Source organism: Nannospalax galili, unplaced genomic scaffold (genome assembly GCF_000622305.1).
Source record: "Nannospalax galili isolate Female #2095 unplaced genomic scaffold, S.galili_v1.0 scaffold1025, whole genome shotgun sequence".
NCBI classification, from domain to species: Eukaryota; Metazoa; Chordata; class Mammalia; order Rodentia; family Spalacidae; genus Nannospalax; species Nannospalax galili.
Window position 1 is genome coordinate 195890 of NW_008353598.1, and position 17354 is coordinate 213243.

General features: G+C 41.5%; 1 protein-coding gene across 3 annotated transcripts in view; it reads right to left on the reverse strand.

The window, feature by feature from the left end:
* The window catches only part of Mtus1 (microtubule associated scaffold protein 1), a 163550-nt gene that overhangs the window by 129964 nt on the left and 16232 nt on the right, over positions 1-17354 (reverse strand). The window contains exon 2 of one of the 3 annotated variants that reach the window (XM_029554900.1): positions 13398-13473. The exons of the other annotated variants lie outside the window; for them this stretch is intronic. The gene's annotated coding sequence lies outside the window, so the exon portion shown is untranslated. The remainder of the gene's footprint in view (positions 1-13397; positions 13474-17354) is intronic. 3 annotated transcript variants of the gene reach the window in all.

Sequence of the window (17354 nt, forward strand, 5' to 3'; positions counted from 1 at the left end):
TTTGTCCTAGTTTGTTTCTTCATTGCTGTGACAAAACACTCTGACCACTACCAACTTGGGGAGGAAAGGGTTTATTCAGCTTACAACTCCCAAGTTGCAGTTCATCAGGGAGCCCAAGGTAGGAACTCAGGGCAGGAACCTGGAAGCAGGAGCTGGAGCACAGGCCATGGAGGAACACTGCTTACTGGCTTGCTCCCTTGGCCCCTGCTCAGCCTGCTTTCTTATGCAACACAGGCCCACCTGCCCAGGGGTGGCACCACCCACAGTGGGCTGGGCCCTCCCACATCACTCATCAAGAAGATGCCCTCAGATATGGCCACAGGCCAGTCCAATAGAGGCAATTCCCCAATCGAGGCTCCCTCAACCCAGGTGTGTCAAGTTGACACTAAAGCTATCCAGCACACCTTTAATCCCAGCACTCAGGAGGCAAAGGCAGAGGCAGGCAGATCTCTGTGAGTTTGAAACCAGTCTCGCCTACATAGCCAGTTCCAAGCCAGTCAGAGCTATTCACTGAGACCCTGTCTCTTACTCAATTAGTTAAGAAGCCATTAAGGTCCTAAATTTCACTAATTAAAATGTTTTGTAGAAATAATCAAATATTGGGGCTGGAGAGATGGCTCAGCAATTAAGAGCACTGGCTGTTCTTGCAGAGAACCCCAGTTTGATTCCCAGCACCCACATGACAGCTAAAAACTATCTGTAACCCCAGTTCCAGGAGATTCGACACCCTCTTCTGACCTCTGTGGGTAAATATTAAAAAAAAAAAAGTTAAATATTACCACGTATCTTAGAAGCAGACGCACCCTCGTCACCTCCAAAAAAGACACCGCATTGCAAACCCCGAAGCACAGAAGGGAGGGTGGAGGACAAAGGGCACACCAGAGCCTTCCAAAGCTGCCATTATACACATCAGGGGAACATTAGCACATCCAAAAGGAAGTAACCATTTCACCCTGATAGGAAGCATGTCACATTCTGTTTGCGCTTCATATGTGAAGGGTTTTTTTGGTTTGTTTTTAAAGTACTGGGGATTGAACCCATAGCCTTTAACATGCACTTTGCCACTAAAATATAGCCCCAGGCTTATTTTTATTTTTTATTGAGACAGAGTCTCACTAAGTTGCCAGACTGGTCTTGAATTTACTTTGGAATCTATAAGGGTCTTGAACTTGTAGATTCTGCCTCCACCTCCTGAGTAGCTGAGATTACAGGTCTGAGGCACTGGGCCAGGCTCCTATGGTAAAAATTTAAATGCAAATTGGCACTAGGAAACTGACTTCCTCTTTTAGCAGCACAGTATAGCTGATAGAGTTTAATAATTCATGTTTCATAATTCAAAGCCTTGAGGTACAGGAGGAATGAGGCCCAGGCTGCCACCACTGATAAAAAGCCCCTAGCAAAAGCCTACTGGACAAAGGTCACCACAGATCCAATTAGCTGGCCTGCTGAGGCTTGACAATTCTCATCCTGCAACTTGTTCAAAATTATGTCTGCATTCCAAAATTTTCTGGCTCAAGAATTTCCTAAAACCTCCAAATCAGCGTGTGGAAGACCCCATACACTCACACTCTTCAAACTGCATTCCGGAGAGCTCTGTTACCTTACAAAGTAAAATGTTTAATATGGGCCTTTTACAAATAGCTATACTTCAGGATTTACTACATTCTTTAAACGGAACATAGAATACACCATAAATAACTACATTGTGTTTCCCCAATTATCTCCAGCATCTAAAATAGTATGAAAGCCAAAATGCAATTCCAATCATAAAACAAGCAAGTAGTCCCAGTTTTCTGTCTTCCATCTTCCTACTCTGCATCATTCATTTTGTGAGTGTGCATGCGCACACACACACACACACACAGAGGAGACAACCAGATCACAGTGCAAAGATAACTAAATGGCCAAGGTTTTAGATACTTCAGATGACGCAGTAATGTCAAGTGTGTGTGTGTGTGTGTGTGTGTGTGTGTGTGTGTGTGTGTAAAATAATTTTTACCTCACTTCATTCTCCTGCTGGTCTCCATGGCCTTAATTCAAATTTGTGCTTAAAAATTGTGTCTAAAACAGAGGACCACATTTGACAACTATCCTTCCCAAAAAGCATGTATCATTTGTATCGTATATCATTTGTATCATAATCTCTGAGCATGGCGTACACCTGCAACTCCAGAACTTGGGAGAATGAAGCAGGAGAATTGTCACCTGTTCAAGACCAGCCAGGGCTACACAGTGAGTTCTAGGTTAGCCAGAGCTACAGAGAAAGATCCTGTCTAAAAACAACCAAAAAAGTAATTTTGTTATTTTCACACATTCCAGAATTTATCCTGAGGTAGGGGTAATTCAAGATAATAAATACCACAAACAAAAGGTAAGAGATGGAAAGTAGACAAGATTTAAAATGCAAGGTCTTAGGTGTCATTCAATTAACTGTAGTGCTATAACTCAACTTAAATGTCAAAAATCAGCTATATCTCACATTCCTCAGAATGTCAAAGTCAGCAGCTGTGAAATTAAGCATGTGATTTCTTATTCAAGTTACTTGCCAAAAACAAACCAACCCTGCTAATGTAACTGTACCTGACACAGTCTTTTTCATACAGGAAGACAGAAACTACAACCAGTCCAAAAGAAATCCAAACATCAGACCAGACAATGAATCCTCCTGAAGACACGGCTATTTGAAAACCAGCTCTGCCTTGCAGCAGTCATAGAACTGAATCTAATGATTTTTACCTCAAAACTAAGGAATTTTCCTTGGACTCTCTGCCAATGAAACATTATAACTTTCCTGGGGTTTTACAAGTAGAAAACTTACATGTGACGTTTCTCAGTGACACTGTATATCACTTACAGTAAAAGTCAAAACAAAAGTGACAGTCTGTAAAATAAGCAACATTGTGGTCTCTTCAAACCATCTTTGAAGAAAAGGAGGCTTTTGCTTGTCAAATTAGCTCAGCATCCACTGCTGCTGGGTGACTGTTTCTGGAGTGAAGGAGGAGGAATATGCCAAGGACTTGAGTAATACATCATAAAGATTTGAAGGAAAGATGTTAAGTATATTTCTACGGAGAACTCCAGAACTTAGACTTGAAGGTATAATCTTTGCTGTAATCCCAGTGCTTTAGAGGTAGAGGCAGGAGAATCTGGAGTTTGAGGCCAGCTTGGAATGCATACAACCCTATCTCAAATACAAAAGCAATAAAAGATGTAACCTTTATTAATCTCTCTACAACTTTATTTCTTATTTCCTATACAAATAAATCCTTAAGCATTTCACATCCTCATAGAAGTTTAAACATGGAAAGTTCTCAAGCTTCAAATATTCTCAACTTAATAATTAATATGTACCAGGGGAAATTCTACAAAGATATGCAATCACCATTAACAATGGCTCACTCTCAAATGAACAGAGCTGCCTTTCACACTGTATTTGCTTTATATACACTTCTAGTTTCTTTGAAAATGTAAATATTGAAACACTAAAAACGTATTTATGCTCCAACTAGGAAAACACACCATGTGGATTGTATTTATCTGATCAGTTTGTCTTTTGTAGGTACTGAAATGAAAAGATCTGGAAAGTCATTTGTTTGGAACTATGGGCCAGTGTATCTGCTTTATGTGACACAAATAATGAGTCCCCAGAGGTTGTACTTTATAAAATAGTCAATACAGTCTTTAAAACGAGTCTTCCAGATTCCAACAACAGACTGTGTGATTCAGATACCTGAAGTGTGATTCAGACACCTGAAATGCATGCCAAGGAGTTTTGCAGTCAGGCAGTCTACATATGAAAACAAACACATAATAGAAGAGACTTTCTTGAAAGAAAATAGTCCTCTTGCCAACAATAAGCAGGGCCCACTCTAGGAAGAGAGGCTGACTGACGCTGATGAGTCATCTTCCAGGGTCTGAGTTCCTTTAATCCAATTTGCTTATTCTGCAGTAAGAAAACAGATCTCCAAGAGTGAAATCAGGTTTCTAGCAGAGCCTCCACTGCCTAACTCTGGAAGTTACATGCACAGCAGAGTCTGTGGATGACATGCCGCAACCAACCACGTGACATGACAGCTGTGAAGATTCTCAAGTCCCACAATTATCTGGAGGCTGAATAAGGATTTGAATCTCTTGCCTCCTCTTTGGCTCATCTCACCTTATAAAGGTATAAAATCAATGACATTTCATGGTGCATTAAGGATAAAATGCTAATTCTTAGGTGACATGGCACAAGTTCATACAGTTAATCCTACACAAAGAACACCATGTACACTAAAAGGAAGGCCAGACACCAGAGGCAAGGCTGCAGAATAAAACAATTTAAAAAATAGCCAGGCATGGTGATGCACACCTATAATCCTAGTACTCAGGAGCCTGAGGCAAGAGGATCATGAGTTCAAGGCCTATCTGGGTTATATAGTAAGATTCTGTCTTAAAAAGCAAAACAAAAAAAATCTCAAAGATGTCCCATATCAATATATGTAGTATATACAGTATGTGTCTCAGCTTCAAGTTTAAACAAGCGAACATTTCCTCTGTAATTCCGAACTTGAACCCCTACTGTTTGGAATAGCCACGTTCATTATACCTCAGGGGATTTAAATAAAGGGATTCATACTTATTATGGTTGTCATACTGTGTCTTCCAAAACAAAATTACTCCTTTTACTTCCCAGTGGAAGAGGCCAGCCTCTTCTGTATTGATATCATACCAAAGAGGTACTTTTGGCTGCAATCCTTGATGCCAATTAAGATAAGAAACCAGTGCATTCAGTACTCTTCTGGGTCACAAAGCAGCATAAATTTTTCTACAAAGAAAAACTGGACCAAAACTAAGAAATCATGTATTCAATCTTTTTTTTGTAATATACTATCAATCAATGATAAGGATGTCATAGGCACTAAATAAAAACATTTCAGATCACTTGTCCATAAAGAGCCAGGATAGTCTAATTTCTGACATTGCACAGCCACCTGAGATTCATCACCAAGAAACACAAAGGGATAAAAAGCAGGCAGAATGGACACACGATGTCCAGAATGGACACCTTGAGAAAGCACTGGCATAGAACCAATTTGAGATTAGATCACAAGGCTAGTTTATCCATATTAGAGAATCAGGAGATCAAATCCCCAAAGACAGATTTGTAAGAAAAATTATCTGCTAAAAACAAAATCATCATCTAGTATTCTGGGTTTATGAGAGACACTTTTCCCCCAGTGATCAGAAAGGTTAAATTAGGCTAAACAACTATCACTTGTTTTTACTCCTGACATGCCAATGGGGATCCAAGAGGCAATTTAAAAAGGGGTGGGGGGGTAGTTACATAGGCAAAAAGACTAGGAATCAAGACCCAAGAAAGAAGGCAGTGTCTCTGAATCAACCCCTCCTACACACACCCAGGATGGAACACAGGGTTTTGTGCAGGCTAGGCAGGTGTTCTACCACTAAGCTACCCCTCGACCCTGAAACAAACTTTTAAATCATTTTGCATTGCCTCCCATCACCAAACCCAGGGGCAGGGGGTGGTGAATAGTCTTCATATGTCATGCTGGCTACACTGTCCTTCGAGATGGCCTAAAGATGCACCGGGGTTACCTGAAGCAGTCTAAGAGCACAGTGTCATCAGTGGCTGTCCTACAGGAGGTCTAACTTCTGGTAAGATATTTTCCTTTAATGGAGCATCAAAACCCAACAGAGACTTCTCATGAACTCTGGCCTTCACCTTAATCACTTCTATTACTGACAATCAGCTCTGACACACATCTCTACATATGTATCAACAGCTAGCAATTCCAAGCAGACTTGGACCCAAAGTACAGGATGCTGAAGTAGGTCTGAAGGGTAATGTAATGTACCAAAGTCCATGCTCTTCTCCACTCTCCGGCCCTCACACTGTTTCCTTCAGTGCCATCATCAGCTATCATACTGGGAAAGGCAGCTCCAACTCCGTAGCAAGCAGTAGTAGGTTCCCAGGCTGATTCCCAAGCCGAAATCCCTTTAATCCATACTACAGTTACTACAAGTTCAAAGAAACCTACCCAGCCCTCAACATTTCTATAAAGGCCAAAGCTAAACACTAAGGGCTTTATTTTAATGAGAGGGAAGGGAAAGGTACTCCAGGTTAGAAAGCCAGATCAAGAAGCTGCTTTTCCTACTTGACCCTGGTTACCACCACCCTCAGCCTCAGAAGTCAGAGAGCAGGAAGTGAGATGATATTTTTTTCCTTCTTCCAACATACTCAAGGGAGAAGGAAAGAGAATCAGTTCCACCAGACACCAAGGTAAATCTCATGAAAAGATACTGAACATTAATTCTGTAGGAAATACAAATCAAATCCATAATACAATACCATTTCATACCTACTAGGTAATATTACAAAATGGATAATGGTATAGAGAAACCAGAACACTCTTCTGTTGCTGATGAGAATGAAAAAAAAATGGTGCAACACCATGTAAACCAATCCTGTGGTTGCTCAGAAAGCTACATCCAGAATTACCCTATGATCTGGTACTCCATTCAACAGCAAAAGCATAGAAAGCAGGCATCCCAGGAGAGTCCTGTGCCCCATGCTCACTGCAACACTACTCACAACCATTAAAAAATGGATGCAGGGGCTAGAGAGATGGCTCAGAGGTTGACAGCACTAGATGCCCTTGCAGGGGACTGGGGTTTGGTTCCCAGCACCCACATGATGGCTAACAACCATCCCTAACTCTAGTTCCAGGGGATCTGACACCCTCTACTGGCCTCCATGGGCACTGTATGACAGAGATGCACTTACATACATCCAGGCAAAACACTCATATACATAAAACAAATTTTTTTAAATTTAAAAAATTTTAAGTGGATACAACTTAAGTATCCATTGAAAGATGAATGATCAACAAAATGTGGTTTACGTCAACCATAAAGGGACAGGTATTGTATGATTTCATTTTTATAATGGTACTTAGCAAAATTTGTAGAAACAGAAAGCAAGTCAGAGATTACTGGTTTCCCCCAGGAACAGGGGGAAAGGAGGATGAGGAATTATTATTTAACAGGTACAAAGTTTCTGTTTGTGATGATGAAAAGTTCTGGAACTAGTGAAGATATCACATAACACTGAAAATATAATTAATATCACTGAATTGCACACTTTAAAATGGTTAAAAGGGTAAATTTATTATGCATGTTTTGCTACAATATTTTGAGACAGTATCTCTATGTAGACCAAGCGAGCCTGAAATTCACACTCCACCTGTCTCAGCTTTCCAAGTACTTACATTACAGGCATGTACCACTGCACCTGGCTTCCCAGTTCTTCCCCATAAGGCAATACCACAAACTAAAACAGAGCTAAACATTTCATACCTCAATTTTTCCAATTCCACAGAATGGTAAAAAATACTGTACCATCTGTCCTGGTACTTTGGGCTGCCTCATTAAGTCTTCAGACCTCAGATGTTAAACCCACAAGCACTACATATGTATCATCATGACTGAACATCATGGCACTACACTGTTGGCATCTAGAAGCTTCTCTGGGCTGGATAGCCACATAGAAATAATTCATTTTACAAATTTTAAAAAATCCTCCAACTTAGAATTTTTGTTCTTAAAATGTTACTAAATTCCTCACTTTACCAACTATTACTTAGCAGGATGTTTTCCAGATTTATCCACGTCAGGATTTCAGATTGTATGGCCAGTTATTTCATTCATATACATACACCATCCTTTTTATGAGTCATAAAAAATGATTTCAGAGAAAAGTAAAATTATGGTACCTGAGCAAAATTATCATAACCTGAGCAAGTTCACTGACAGGTTTGGGCCATTGTTTTTTCATTTATTGTTATTGTTATTGTTGTTGGGGGAGGGGGTGTTTTGTGAGGTTTTTTTTCTCTTGTTGTTTTAGACATATTTAGAATTCAGTTGTTCCTGGGACAAACATCCAGACACATGACAAAGAGATATTGAGCAAGTCACAGGGGAGCACAGGTGCAGGAACAGCATGCACCACATTGGGGGGGGGCTTATAAAATCAAGTGACCACAAGAAACATACGACATGAGTCATGCAATTTAGGAACAGGCTCTGCTCTGTATTTCAGAGTAAAATTCAAGGGGCTGGGGCTCCTTCTGTGCCCCAACAACATTCAACACCAGTGCTGTCACAAGTTCCAGACAAAAGATAACATAACTGTCTCTTTCCAAATCATTCCCACTGAGGGGAATGTTAAATCCTGCTTAACACAGGAATGTCTCATCCACAGTTTTAAGAGCTGTCTCACAAACTTGCTTGTATTGACAGAATTCTCTAACACAATGCTTATACAAAGTATAAAACAAACACTATAGGGCTGGAGAGATGGCTCCACGGTCATGAGCACGAGCTGTTCTTGCAGGGGACCTGGGTTCAGTTCCCAGCACTCACATGGTAGCTCCCGTTTCAGGAGATTTGATGCCCTGGCCTCTGCCAGCATTGTATGATATACATGTAGGCAAAATATTCAAACACATAAAATTTTTAAAAAATTTTAAAGAAGTGGTAAGAAATTATTTTGAATATCTCAATACAAATAAATAGGTACATATGAAACTACCTGGACCCTCCTCTTTTAAGACCAAATTGTAGCTGGGCACAGTGTCATGCCTGTAGTTCAGCTACTCTGGAGGCTGAGACAGGAAGAACCCAAGGAGTTCAAGGGGCAACACAGCGAGACCCTAGCCTAATTAACTAATAAATAAGAGGCCAAATTTTAACCACCATTTTGGAAAATAACTTCAATAGCCTGAAAAGAAAGCAGAGTCTTATTTATGTGGAAAACTTTGAGTATGGGTTCAGTACACCACAACCTACCCCTCCCCGCCAAACAAGACCCTTTTACTCACTCAGGCAGGCTCCACGTCACAAACCAGTAAATTGCCCTGGTGTAGACACCTACCTCATATCAGATTTTCTTTCGCCTACTATTTGTATTGGAAACAGCTGGTCAGGCACACTATGTCCTTAAGCTTAAGACAAATTAAGCCCAAGGGGGGCTTAGCACAGCACCAGCACCCAGAGGCAGAAAATATAAGTCTCTACAGAGATAAGAATGGAACCACTGAACTATGAGGCAGGAGTCAAAAACAAAGAGGCCTTGATCACTTAACTCACTTGGCCGTGACAACCTTGTGGACACTGAGTTTTGAGAAAGACCCACAACACCTAACCGTTGTGCCCATTTACATCAATGGGTTTCTACTACCTTCAGTGATTCTTAAATTGTTACCAAAAAAGTTATAAGAAAAACTTTAAATGGAGGATGTTTCAAATATTTTTGACAACTCTAAAGACTTACAAACAAGCTAAATGGCAAGAAACTAATTAGTAATTTATAATACAGTAACTCAACAAAACACAACCATTAAAAACTATGCAGTTATGGTTGTGAGCCTGGCTGGAAAGATGGCTCAGCAGTTAAGAACACTGGTTGTTCTTGCAGAAGACCCAGGTTCAAATCCCAGCACCCACATGGCAACTAACAACTGTCCGTAACTCCAGTCCCAGGGGATCCGACAGCCTCTTCTGACCTCCGTGGGCATTGCAGGACACAGGTGCACTTACCTACATGCAGGCAATACACGCATACACATGAAGAAAAAAACTATGCAGTTAGCTGGGCATGGTGGCACATGCCTTTAATCCCAACACTCAGAGGCAGAGGTAGGTGTATTTCTGTGAGTTCAGGACCAGCCTGATCTACATAGTGAGTTCCAGGCCAACTGGGGCTACAAGGAGACCCTGTATCAAAAAGATAAAAACTATACAGTTGACAAAACTAATAAAAATGTTTGTTTTATAATTATTTACATTCGTGCAAAATACTTAAAGGATAACTAAAATCCCATGTTCTAGTGTTTTAGCTGAATTTCCCAAGTCTTCCTTTTTATGGCTTCCTGCAGCTTGTCAAATGTTCTAAATGAGCATGTGCATGCATGCATGCACGCACGCACGCACGCACACACACACACACACACACACACACACACACACAGAGCTCGGTAAGCAAAGCCTTTTACACTATGGAGATCAAGATCAAAGGCACCACCTTCATTTGGCTTCAGATTTGGGGCTGTTTTCCTTCAAAAGCTCAGACACATTTTCAGCCAATGCCTGTTTGAGATTCTTTTCTGACCAACCTCCAGGTGCCTGCAGTAAGGCAGGTCTTAGCTCCTTCCCTCTTATGCTCACATCTTGTTTAAATATACTTGGTTTGATAACAACTCCCGCACACATATCTGAAGCCCTGACCTTCCACAAGAGCTCCAGATTTGAATACTAACTGTGATTTAACAGACCATTTGCACTTTACTGAGCATCTCACACTTCAAGTCTAAATGAGACCTCCAGGCCTCTAGACTCATGCCAACCTCCCTCTTTCTCAGAGTTCCACAATCCAAGTCAGTCAGGTAAAAAATCTAGCAGGCAGCATTACGTCATCACTTTCCCTTTCACCCCAAAAGCAACTCCAGTACATGCCACTTTCAAAATACACCCCAAAAGAAATTGTAAAAAGATACATCCAAAATACAACCATTTCTCACCTTCACTGATACCCATTCTCTCTCTCCTGAGTTACTAACTGGCAAGCCATCATCCCCTTTCGTCCTTCTAAAATATGCCCTCCATGTGCAATCCTTATGATTGTGACTCAGTCCTTGCCTTCCCTACTTCAAGCTTCCTTGCGGCCTTCCATTACACTAACCATAAAAAAAAGGAACCTACCCATCTAGAATGCCATAGTTCAGGTGAGTGGCCCCCCACAGGCTCAAGGGGTTTGCTCCCTAGAGTGATTAAGATGCGATAGGGATGTCAGGAGGTTGAGCCTAGAGGGAGGGCCTTAGGTAACTGGACACATGCTCCTAAGGGTGACCCCATCCCATCTCTTTCCCTACCCTTCCTAGTTTATGAGCCATTTTCTCTGCTGGGGGCCTCAAGCCTTGATGTACTATGCTTGCTAGAGACCCAAAGTAATGGGGCCACCTGCTCTAAGACAGGAACCTTCAGAAAAAATAAGCCTTTCTAGGTTTACTGCCTGAGGTATTCACTGTAGTGATGAAAGCTGACTAACACAAACAGTAGTTAACCTTTGTACTAAAGGTGACAAGAAATACATTCAAAGGCAAGGCAGTCCTGGGTCACCCCCAAATCAGATTGCTCTACACACAACAGCATATGCAACATGCTGAGCATCAGTGGTCATTCATTCCTAAATACCCTCCCTCTCTCATCTGGTCAGACCTCCAATTACTGAGAAGGTTGCAAGAGCCTTTTGACCACTGTTTAATTGTTGAAGTCTAGTAGCCCACATGACTTCAATAGAGAATTGGTACCATATTACAGCCAAAGATTTATTAGAATGTTAAATAAATCTCTCAGAAGCATCCATCTAAAAAGCAGGGGCAAGCCTTTGTTTAAACATCCTATTGTCTGCAAGTTTCCAAACAATGCTTTTACCCTGTGTTCCCAGGTGGTTTAAGAAACACATAGATTTCAATGATAATGTTTTTCACCTCTACTAATTAACATGAAGCAAATTTTTGTGCTTCTTCCTCAAATATAACTCATTTTTTAATTTATTTTTCTTCACATAGATGGAACTGGTAAAAGAAAGGAGCCAGGGGCGCCTCCCAAGCCCATGTGACCCCCAAGGAACAGATCCTCAAACGACCTTAAGAATAAAAATAAATTGGTTTATCTGGACCAACTGTATGGTCTTAAACACCCAAAAGGAAAGTATAACCAAAGATTAAAGGGATCAATATAATTCTTTAAGAGTCCATGCGTATACTTAAAGGCTACATAACAAGAAACAATGCCCAACAGGAGATACCTTCCTTTGAGTTGTTGGCCAAGGTGGCCAAAGGGACTCCCAGACAGTAACCCAGCATAGAACTGGGAAAATGAACAGCAGACCCCAATCTTATCTAAAGGAATATTGGCAATTGATTGCTGCTAGATGAGGAAAAGCTGGTCTTCCTAAAGCAAGGATCTCTAGATAGGTTGACTACATTCAGCGGATGGGCAAGCACTAGGGAATGGCTGGGGGTGCCAACAACACAGTGGACAGTAACAGGGATTACAGAGTATATGGGCTCCAGTGGGGGTTCGTAGAGGCTATGGGAAGGTGCCATTTGGGATGCGGGTATAAAGATGAATAAGATTGGGATGTTCTGTATGAAATACACACCAAAAAAATCAATCAATAAAAAAATGAGTTATATTTGAGGAAAGAGCATAAAAATTTGCTTCATGTTAATTAGTTGAGGTGAAAAATATTACCATTGAAATCTACCTGATGACTTTATAGCCATACTCAGGTGCCAAGGATCCGAGTGTAACCCACTGTGACTAGTAATAATCAGATACATAGAGGTTAGAAATGCATGTGCAAACATCTAAGAGTTAGTAGCATTAAAAATGAGTTTCTCTGTATGAAACAGTATATTTTAAAATGAAATGGAGATCTTTATTAAAGGTTAAAACCTCATTCAATGTTATGTCTTATAGGATTTATACTGAGTTCAATATTGTATAACTGTATCAATTCAACTGTGAACCTAAAAATTTACAGCCAATTTTGAAAGAGATGCATTTTTGCTCTGGAAATTGTTATTGAATATGTTAATGCTGTAATGAAATGTTTCTTCTAATCATGTGGTTATTAAATAAATAATTTTAAAAAAACAGAGAAGTTACTGTTTCAATTCCTCAGACTTAACACTGAGATTAACTTTAAATACAAAAGAATTTCTGGCAAACTAGAATGATCTAGAAATATATCCTAGTGAGCTCAGTAGCAGAAAAGGAATTACCTCAATATTTACACCCTCTTAAAAAATTTTTTAAAGTTGACCACTAAAACTTTCAGTCCCCCTTAGCGAGAAGGGAACATTGGGCTCCTCCTCCTGCACACCTGCCTATGTTGCTTCTTCCCCTCCTGTGACCTTCCCCTGGAGGCAGAGAGGCAGCTGTGGCTCTGTGCCAGGTAGGCCCTCTTTGTAAACTGGGGCTATTTTTAGGTCAGCAGCCCCTCTCTGATCCCTGACATGGCTCTAGATAATCATGGGACAGAATGTAGAGCGAACCCTTCATAAGCCAGGCAAGTCCCAGGATTATTAGCAGCACTTCTTGCAACACAGCAAGAGTCTCCTAAGGGCCTCAAAGGAGACTACTCGGAGGACAGGCAGCTGTAGGGATAGCCACTAACTTATGTGCCCTCAGCCTGCCAGGCCTGAGGCTGGGTCTCCATTTCAAATGTGCACCACACAGTGCTCATGATTTCATCAAAAGAAAGCTCTAAGAGTCTTTACCCATATATGGAGATTTCTTACCTACATGTGAGAAAATGTTGAACTTACTAAGGAGGTATTTGTTGCAGCTGAAATGTCATGTTCATCGCCAGCACTGACCGAGCTCTCAGATTGTTCTAACAGCCTTGGAAAGAGATATTGAAGAAAAAATGTTCAAAGAAAATTTTAGCCACAATTCATAAAAAAGAACATACCAAGTCAATGTTGTAAATTAACTAACCCTTGTGCTATTTATAACCACATACTATATCATTTCTAACTAGAAAAGGCCTTTCAGAAATGCTAACTAAACCTGATGTTCCACCCCTATGGAAGACACTGGGCAGTGCACAGAATGTGAGGGGTGTTACATTTTACATTGCACCTTTCCTCTAAGGACAACATGACACATCAAAGTTGATCTCTTATTAAACGTCAGTGAGGTTTTATAAAGAACTATAATATCATATTTAACCCACAAGCCTATGGTGTCAGAAACACTTGCTCTCTGGATTTCTGCTGATAAGACTGAGTGATAGTGAGAACACAGAGGCTAACACTGGATCTCAGATCTGACAGTCATTCAGGACCCTGACATTTCAACATTTGTTTACATGAAATGAACACACATCTGCTTGAGAGATATTCTCCCTCCCATCCGCTCTGGAGCTGAGGTTTTCCACAGACTCCTAAAAGTGGGAGGGTTCTGGAAGAACAAAGGAACACACCAAGGCCCTCAGGAAGCAAAAACCTCAGCCAAGTTTACGCCCTTACCCTTTTAAGCAAAACAAAGTCTCACCGAATCAGCACTGGCTACTTTTTGCATTTCTTAGATGGGGGTGTAGGAAGAGGGAACTAACTGTATCTTCAAATTTGGCCTTGATGCCAGGAAGAATAAATGATGTAATATGTTATAAAAGAAAAATATTTAATATGCACGCTGTTGGGCTATGAGAGCAATTTGGAAATTCTCAGATTGGATTTTGTTGCCTTTATATTTCTAAAGATTTGTTTAAGTCAAAACCTTCAGCTCCATGAAATCGTCCTTGAGGTTAGCTCCTATGTGACTTTCTCTAACATCATTGGTATATGAAAGTCAATCAAGATGTAAAACTCAATAATTACTTTGTCAATAAATTAATGGAACCAACTCTACAAAATGCTGAAAGGCAATTTCACCTGGAGCCCACAAATTCTAAAAACACCAAACTCAGGGCAAGATCATCCCTAAACTCATACATCTGTGGGACCTGAGGGCTTGAGAGGTGAGTTCAGAATTAAAAGACCAGATGAAGCCGGGCATGGTAGTGCATGCCTTTAATCCCAGCACTTGGGAGGCAGAGGCAGGCAGATCTCTGTGAGTTCAAGGCCAGCCTGGTGTACATAGTGAGTTCCAGGACAGCTGGGGCTACAGGGAGACTTTCTCAAAAAGGTGAAAATAAATAAAGATCAGATGAAGGCCATAAGGATTTTTACTTAAAAAGATAGGAGAGAGTGAGCTGGGCATGGTGGTGCATGCCTTTAATCCTAGCACTTGGGAGGCAGAGGCAGGTGTATCTCTGTGAGTTCAAGGCCAGCGTGGTCTACTTAGTGAGCTCCAGGACAGCTGGGGCTACAGGGAGACTCTGTCTCAAAAAAAAAAAAAAGGTAGGAGAGAAATGTTCTGCACATGCTTACCCAGTTACTACTTGTGGAATTCTAAGCCCTCTCTATTTCAAATGATTTCAATCCTGTAAAAAAAATTTTAAGTCAGAAGTAGAATAACATTTGTCCTTTTGGATACTGACTTCCTAGCTTAGCTGTCAGAGGTGAGATGGCGGTATGGCTTAACATAAAGCCACGTGGATTATTTGAAAATAACACTGTTCTCCACTTGTTTGCTTGTTTGCCCAGCCTGGTCTGGATCTCTCTGTGAATCTCCTGCCCTAGCCTTCCAAGTGTCGGGATTACAGGTGTGCACCAGCATGCCTGGCTTTATTCTCCATGTTTATATAAATGTGTGATGTCTTAATTAGCAATCTAAACCTTGTCAATTTTCTTTGAACTATTAATATATGAGAATTTCAGGGGTGAAATCAATCTTATGCCATTATCCTTACACTCAGAGCCTCCAATTAGCTACAAAGGCAGAACCTATACAACAGCACTCGGGACAGTCTGGGAGAAGCTAAGCAGCTACTGAAGGAAAACAGGGCCCTTCACACACCCCTTCTGCCAGTTTCCACATCCCTGCTACAGAGGGACCTTTGCATACAGTAGCATTTATTCATTCAGCAAATATTCCTTAATCCCCTACTATTGCCAGCTGTGTGGCCAGGCACCAAGGCCTCAGTGAAGCTGTCAAAGAGCCTGCAGTTCAGCGAGGAAGACAAAGTACAAGGAAATAATTGAACAAACCAAAAGGTAGAGGTGACCAGAGCTGGGAGGCCGTCAGTGTGGATGTGGAAAGGACGGTAAGGGCAAGAGGGAGCTCCGGCTGAGGAACCACAGCTGAGCCCTTCTGTGCCTTCCCCATTTTATGCATTTATAAAATTTTCCTTCCTGAACTCTAGAGACACAACACAGGAATACCAGCTTTTAAATAACCAGCGGAGGTACATCAGACAAAACTTTTAATCACCACCACATTATAAAGTACATTTTAGCACAAAAAATGAAGTATGTAATTACAAATAAAGAACATTCTGTTTAGCTGGGTGCGGTGACTCACACACCTTTAATCCCAGTACTAAAGGCAGAAGCCTGTGGCATCAAGGCCAGCCTGGTCTACATAGCAAGTTCCAAACCAACCTAGGCAACATAGTGAAACCTGTCTCAAAACAAAAACAAAAACAAACAGAAAAGGAGCATTCCTTTAGTTGAGGTTATATAATATTTGACTTATGAAAATCTTAGCACATTATTTTTTCCACTTCAGGACATCCTGGTAGACACTTTGCCACCAAACACCCCTGGCTCATAGATCTGCACTTGAACCTCTGAGCTAAAGTGAAACGGTAGTGAGCTATGGAGGACACTTTCCCACCCCCCACAGGAGACATGAACAAAATCCAATGGGGCACAAAAGGCTTAAGACTCTTAGAGGAGAGGCCTGTATGTTGACCCTACCAGCAGAAGCCACCACAGACACCACATTCACCAGTGTACACAGAAGCCCCATGGGCTACAGACAGAGAGGAGTATGCAGAAAAAGAAGGGCATGTAGACAGACAGGGGAGCACTGAGAACAGCCATGACCAGCTGCTGCAGAAGACATGGGAGGCAGCACCTGGACCTGACCACTTCCACAACCACCATGATGCTACCAGGCTCCTTTAGGACCCAGCTACCGACTCAGAAGAGGGAGCTGGGGAAAGGGAAACAATCCTTCAAGGAGACAACAGCCCAGAGAGGAAGTCTCCACTGACCAAGTTTAAATACCAAGCGACTATTTACCTGAGAGTGACCGTCTTGTAAACCAAGAGGCCAATTTATCTTGTGGTGGTTGTGGAGCACACACCAGAGCCTCGAGAGAAAGTCGGGTTGTAAAGAACTAAAGTTCCATTTGGGGAGTCAGCATAGTGCATTAAACCTGACTTTGTAGCTGCTAAAATGACAAGAATTGGAAGACCTGAACCTCCAGAGCACTGTCAAGGGAGCTGGGGCCAAGGCAAGTTCGGGGTGGCGAGCTCACTGGCCAGCATGCGCACAAGGTGGGGGCAGTTTGCCTTTGCTAATCCAGAAGAAATGTGCAAGGCAATTCTGTGAGGGCCCAGAACTCCACACCACCAATTCTGTGATCCCTTATGGAGCCACTCGCTTCAAATGCATATTATTATATGCTTTTCAAAAAGAAAATAAAAATAGAACTTTTTTTTTTAAAAAAAAGATTCTTTCCAGCTGGGCGTGGTGGCACGCACCTATAGTCCCAGCACTAGCACTTGGGAGGAAGAGGCAGGCAGATCTCCGTGAGTTCAAGACCAGCCTGGTCTACATAGTGAGCTCCAGACTAGCTGGGGCTACAGGGAGACTGTCTCAAAAGGACCA